This window comes from Girardinichthys multiradiatus, chromosome 7, assembly GCF_021462225.1.
Source record: "Girardinichthys multiradiatus isolate DD_20200921_A chromosome 7, DD_fGirMul_XY1, whole genome shotgun sequence".
Classification (NCBI taxonomy): domain Eukaryota; kingdom Metazoa; phylum Chordata; class Actinopteri; order Cyprinodontiformes; family Goodeidae; genus Girardinichthys; species Girardinichthys multiradiatus.
In genome coordinates this window covers 15188671-15194937 of record NC_061800.1, presented here as the reverse complement: position 1 = coordinate 15194937, position 6267 = coordinate 15188671, and positions in this window count along the sequence as shown.

Here is a 6267-nt window from a genome sequence, read left to right as displayed (position 1 = left end):
AAACATGGAAAAAAGGGGATAATTTTTATAAGAGACCAAACTGTAACGTTTTGGACTACAGGCAAGAGGCTACGTGCAGCAGACAGCTAACGGTGCCAATCACCCTGAACACATCGCCCCCACTGGGAACAATGATGGTGGATGCATCATGCTTGAGGACAGGGAAGCTGGTCAGAGTTGAATGGAAGATGGGTGCTGCTAAATAATGGGCAATGCTGAGAAAAAAAAATCTGCTTGAGACATTGAGACTCAGGCAGAGGCTAACCTTCCAGCATAACGGCTCTAATCATTCGGACACAGCTGGAAAAGAGTAGCAATTATCAAAGTATATTCATTCTTTAGAATGGCCTAGTCAAAGTCCAGACGCTAATCCAATTGAGAATTTGTGGCAAGTCTTAAACATTGGTGTTCACAAATGCTCTCAATCTAATCTGCAATAAAAAGGGGAACAATTTCTGTTTTTAGATGGCCAGAGATGGAAGAGATACTGCTGTATCTGAGCTAAACGTGGTTCTCAATGGGAGCAGATCACATATGCACACTAAACTTTTTAGATTTCTATTTGTAAAACAAATTGAAAACCATTTATCCTTGTGCTTTCACTTCCAAAGTATGCCCTGATATGTGCTGCTATCCCATAAAATCCCAATTAAATAAATCTGAAGTTTTTGGTTATAATGTAATAAAATGTGAAAAAAGTTCAAAGTGTTTTTGCAAGGCACAGGATTTCCTTGCAGTTTAAAATACCCAAAACTGCTGAGTAAAGAGAAACCCAGAGGACAACCTTTTTTTCTGTTCGGGATGTTACTCACTGTGTTGATGAACGCTAATGTGACAGGGGAAAGCTGGCATAAGGTGATCTCTGCACAATGGAGGAAAAGGCACCACACTGGGCCTGTTATTTTTGCTCTTTTCCAGGCTGGTATAGCTGAGACAACTAGCTGAGTGAAAGTCAGCCCAAACAGAAGCTGTGTCAGGTCTTCTGCAAAGTGAAACACTTATTCAAGTCAAAATGAGTTTTTAATGTGTCCCCTAGGACACATTAAACCCAGGAACTAATGGGTAAAATCCACAGCTCAGCAGCGAACGGTGTTAGTTTTATAATGTGAAGCTGGAAGGATAGGCTCGTGCTGTTACTGGTCTTGAACCTACCAACTGGTGTCCAACATTTCATTTGTTCTTGTGTCTAATTATCCAGCTTAATTTGTTTTGATTTAGGGGTTTCAGGGGCTCTTTTCGTAGCAGCATGACAGCATAAAAACCTTGAAAGCGCCAAAAAAGCCTAAAAACTGTGGGAAGAAAGGAGGCCAAACAGGGTGATTACGAGTGAAAGGTGGCCATGGGGATGATGGACAGACTGAGAAGAAAGGTGGGGGTATGACCATGGTTGTGCAGCAATATGCATTCAAGGATCCAGTGAATGCAGCTCTGACTCTACACAACCACATGCTAATGATGGCTACCATTTAAAGTGTCAAATTCACAATTCCCTTCGTTCTCTCCTTCTTCTTTCTGCTCCCTGGGGCTAATTGCTCTATCCCCTCCTTTTTGACAGAGCGGCTGTTTGGTTGAATTAAAGCCCATATTGTGCCGTGTGTGCCCAACCTGCAACTTCCAAAGCAGGAGGACTTGTAAACAGATGCACACACACAGCATTGAAACAATCAGCTGGAACACCATCCACATGTCTTTGGCCTTTGCACACTAATGACCGTCTTGAAAATCATTGTGTTAATGGTTTGGGATAATCCTAAAGTATACCATGTTCTACAAATTATGAAAGAAGCTTCACTTCTGGCCAGTAGTTTATATAAACTCGTCATATGGATGAATTTTATATTCATTTCTGCACAAATTATACAAATAGTTTGAATGTATTGTAGATTTTCTCTACTCAACACAAGGTCACATGCTCAAATATACACACCCACTCCTTACAAGCAAGTTACCCAAATCCCAAATTTTTTTGTAGCTATTAGCATCACTTCTGTTCTAAATAACTTGTCTTAGCAGAATCAAAAGAATTAATATCATTTGATTGGGTCCCTGCTTTGGACCTGGAATGTTCAAGAGGGTTAAGGTCAAGGTTTTAGGAAGGCCATTGCAGGTACTTATTGTTAGGTCAAAGAGTCAGCCATAACGCTTTTAATATAAGGGGAAGCTAATAAAAATAGCAGGTAGTCTTTCTTTTTTACAGACTCACGACATGATACTGCCACTACCATGCTTAATAATTGGTACTGTGTTCTTAGGTATGAAAGCTTTAGCTAACTGCTCCAAACATACTTCTGGAGCAGGGGCTTCTGTCATGGTTGGTTTCAGGCGCATCGTTAGAACTTGGTTTTTTGGGGCTGAAGCCCCGGATGTTTTCTGAAAAGCCCCGGATCTCGTAAAAGGCGAAATTTACAAGTCTTAAAAAGATGCACTAAGCCACAAAATGGCATTGGATTTCTCATTTTTATCTAAAAAACAATCTGATTTGTTTATCTTGTGTTCCATATAATCACTGCCCGCTTCACCAAAACTGGCAATGACTTAAAAGAGAAGAACAAAAAATTGTTCTTTGCGCACACAGGCGGCACAGCAACTGTGCAAATACGAGCACAGGCACCGGCGGACTGGCACTCCGTCCACCCTGAAGAAGTTCAGGACATCTGTTCAGTCCAGAGCCGTCGGCCTTCCTCAAAGTCACACTGAGCGCCTCGAACAGGGCTAGCTTCAGGGCAACCGTGGAGCCAACCGGAGATCTGAGTCTGGTGCGTGTTGACGCACAGGAACAGGTGGAGGCAGAGCAGCATAACTCTGGCTTAACCTGAATGCTGACTCAGAATGGCCTGATCGTAAGTTAAAGCTAATCACTTGTTCGCCCAGCAAGACATGATGCAGAGGTTTACTCTGAGCAACATTAGGGTCATGATGAGGAATAGAGGGACTTTCACTTGAGCTACAGGTAAAGTTAAATGGGCTGGCCGTGATAGAAAACAGTAGGAATCCTCTCTGTGAGCTTTTAATTGGATAAATATCTAGGATTAATATATAGGAAAAATATCTGGTCCTTTAGTTCAGTCAAAATAAAAGTTACTAAACACATTAAAAAGGTTCTTCCGATCATAACATTGCATCTCATTGCTGCAGCCAGTCCTATAGTCCAGTTCTACATGTAGAAAGAATAAACTGTTGCTGAATACGCCAGGAAAATATCTACTGGTACCACTAAGACATAGTATAAAGTGTAAAAGTAAGCCTCTGGTTTCTTTTTCCAATCTTCTGTGCTGATTCTAAACATACAGCTCTGGGTTGTTTAAAGGTGCAGTATGAGAAATAAAAATCATAGAAATTAATTACAGGTGTACCATTAACTAGTTAACTGTTTTATTTTTCTGAATAACATATGAGATATTATATAAACTAATTAAACAAGGATATGGATTACTCAAGCCAATATATTCATACCATATGTATACAGTTATTAATAACTGTAATATTAACACTAATAACAGAACAAAAGAGGACAGTCCAAGAAAGGTCCAGGATGAGGCTCTATGTTATGTTTCAAACACCACAACTTAACAGCCATTTCTCTCAGAAATGTTTAATAGTTAGAACTTAACTCATGGCTCACATGCTCAGTGGAGAACAACAGACTGTGGTGTAAATGTTTCATTTATTAATTTTGGCAGGCCAAATTTCTTTATAAGTGGAATGAAGGGCTGAATAGATGGCAGTAAAACAGAACAGGTTCACAAAATAAGGAACAATTTTAATGAAATGTTTGGAAAGCTCAGCATAATTAAATTATATAAATGTGTTTTTACGATGTTACCATTTGACTAAGTTTTAAATAAATCAACTGTATACTAGTTTCCTATTTTGAAATGTAAGAAATTAAGACCATGGAGCCTCAGGAGTGAAACATTTAAAAAGGTCATTTACATAGATGAGAAAAGAAGCACATTTATTTGGCCCATAGTAAAATTAAACTAGGGTTTTTTCTAAATACAACAAAATATGTCATTATCTTCGTCAGCAAAATGTTTTTTTAATTCTTCATTCAGCTTCTAAAAAAAAATAAAAACAAGTAAAATTATTGTAAATCTTCTTTGTTTGATTCGCAATAATTTACATTCAATCAAAACCCGGCTGAGACAGAGGACTGGTACAACATGTCATATGTTATTTTAACTTTAAATGACTTAGAAACTTGGTCGCTCTCTTATGAAAATTGAAATATTTGGGGTCTGGGCTAAAGCCCCCAATGTTTCGAGACCCTAAAAACGCACCTGGTTGGTGTCTTCTCCTACCTGGTTCAATACTGGAAGTTTCTGTCCTCACGAACGTCGTCTCATGATAGAAGATTGTGCACAGTTTGTTGGGGGCGACTTCTGTCGTTTTGGCCAGTCGTGCACATCCCAATTTGTGCAACAGTCCTCATGTTGCACAAGTGGCACTTAAAACAAAAAGAGCAGTAGGGTAGAGCCTTAAAGCTAGTTGTTTTACAAGCATAGCTTTGGTTGAACATAAACACAGGGGAGAGAAATACTGCTAAATGCTTTAAAGTAAAACGTATATGTGACCAGGGTTCTATTAGTAATAAATACAGGCAGATTTCATGTGCAGCACCACCTACTGTTAAAAATAAGAAGTGCAGTGAATGCCCTGTGCCTCAGGTGAGGGTATAAAAGCCACAGGGAAGTTATCTGTACAGGTATAACCACTACTCAAGTCTGTGGTTATGATGTAAAACCTGCTTCACTGAGGATAGTGACTGTTTTGTTCCAGCAGTTTCTCGTGTATGGCAGGATTGGGCCTTGGTTGATCCTGGGTTGTTCTTGAACTGCCTAAACAAATCCCTTTCTTCCAGACCTTAGTAAAGTAATGGCAAACCTGAAAAAACTGTTTTATCTGATCATGTTGGAATCTGCAGTTCTTTGTTTTGCTTTTTAATTTCAAATAAGAGCGCAAGAGTGCAATGTTTTTCAGTTCTTGTACATTGATTGTATATTAAATAAAGCAACAGAAATTATTATTTCTAATAATCTTTTATTTACATCAGAATTACAACAGAATTCCATATTTTAAAAATGATCCCAATCTAAAAAGAGAAAAGAAGTTCTCTTGAGATTATTTTGCAATAAGCAAGTAAAATGGTAAATGGACTGAACTTATATAGCACTTTTCCAGTCATACAGACCGCTCAAAGCTCTTTACACTAGAGCCACATTCACCCAATTGCACTCACTAATGCTCACACATTCATACACCGATACACAGATCAGTAGGCAACTTGAGGTTAAGTGCCTTGCCCAGGGGCACATCAACATATGGCAGGAGGAAGCTGGAATCAAACCCACAACCTTCTGATTGCAAGACAACTACTCTTCCTACTGAGCCACAGTCGCCAGTGTTATACAGTATTAAGAAAGTTTCCCTATTGCTAACATACTAAGCCTGTTCTGTGATGTCATTAAACTTACAGCAGAACGTGTGACGTAGAAAGTTGTATATTTCTGGTTTCATTTGTTTAGCACACCCTACAGATGGTCGGATAAACAGGAGTTCTGGTCAAACACGTAATAATGGCCAACATCTCATCCATCCATCCATCCATCCATCCATCCATGCAATCATTGTCTTCTGAGATCTAACTGCAGGGGTAAGAGCTCCAGGAGGGAAATTCAGACATCCCTCTCCCAGGTGACACTCATTCCAGAGGATCCCAAAGTGCTCTCAGGCCAGAAGGAATAAATATATTTTATGGAGTGAGTTCTGGGTCTGCCCGGGGTCTTCTCCCACACAGAGACAGCCTGGAGACATCGTGATAAGATGCCTGAACCATTTCAAGTGACTCCTTTTGATGCACAGGAGTAGCTGCTCTAAATGAACTAGCTTCTCAGAAGCAAATCACCCTATGGACAAAGCATTGCCCACATTACTGCAGACAAGGCCTGATCCATTTGAGACCCATGGCCTTAGACATTCAGAAGCTGATTCTTGAATTTTGTGGTTTAAGAAACCTTTTAAGTCAGTCAGTTAGAGGTAGTATGCCTGACTCCAATTTGACTTCCCTTTTCAGACCAGATCCTGATCATGTCAGGGGTTTTTTGCCTGCAGGGTGGAGATGGAGTTTCTAGAGTCAGCTCCTCACAGCAAGGTCCACAAAATGGAAATTTAAAATCAGGAGGAGTGTTTCAGCTTGTAAGTAGTGAAAATAAATATGAACATTACATTTCTAAAAACATACAACTATTCAGCAGCAGCTCAGGATTT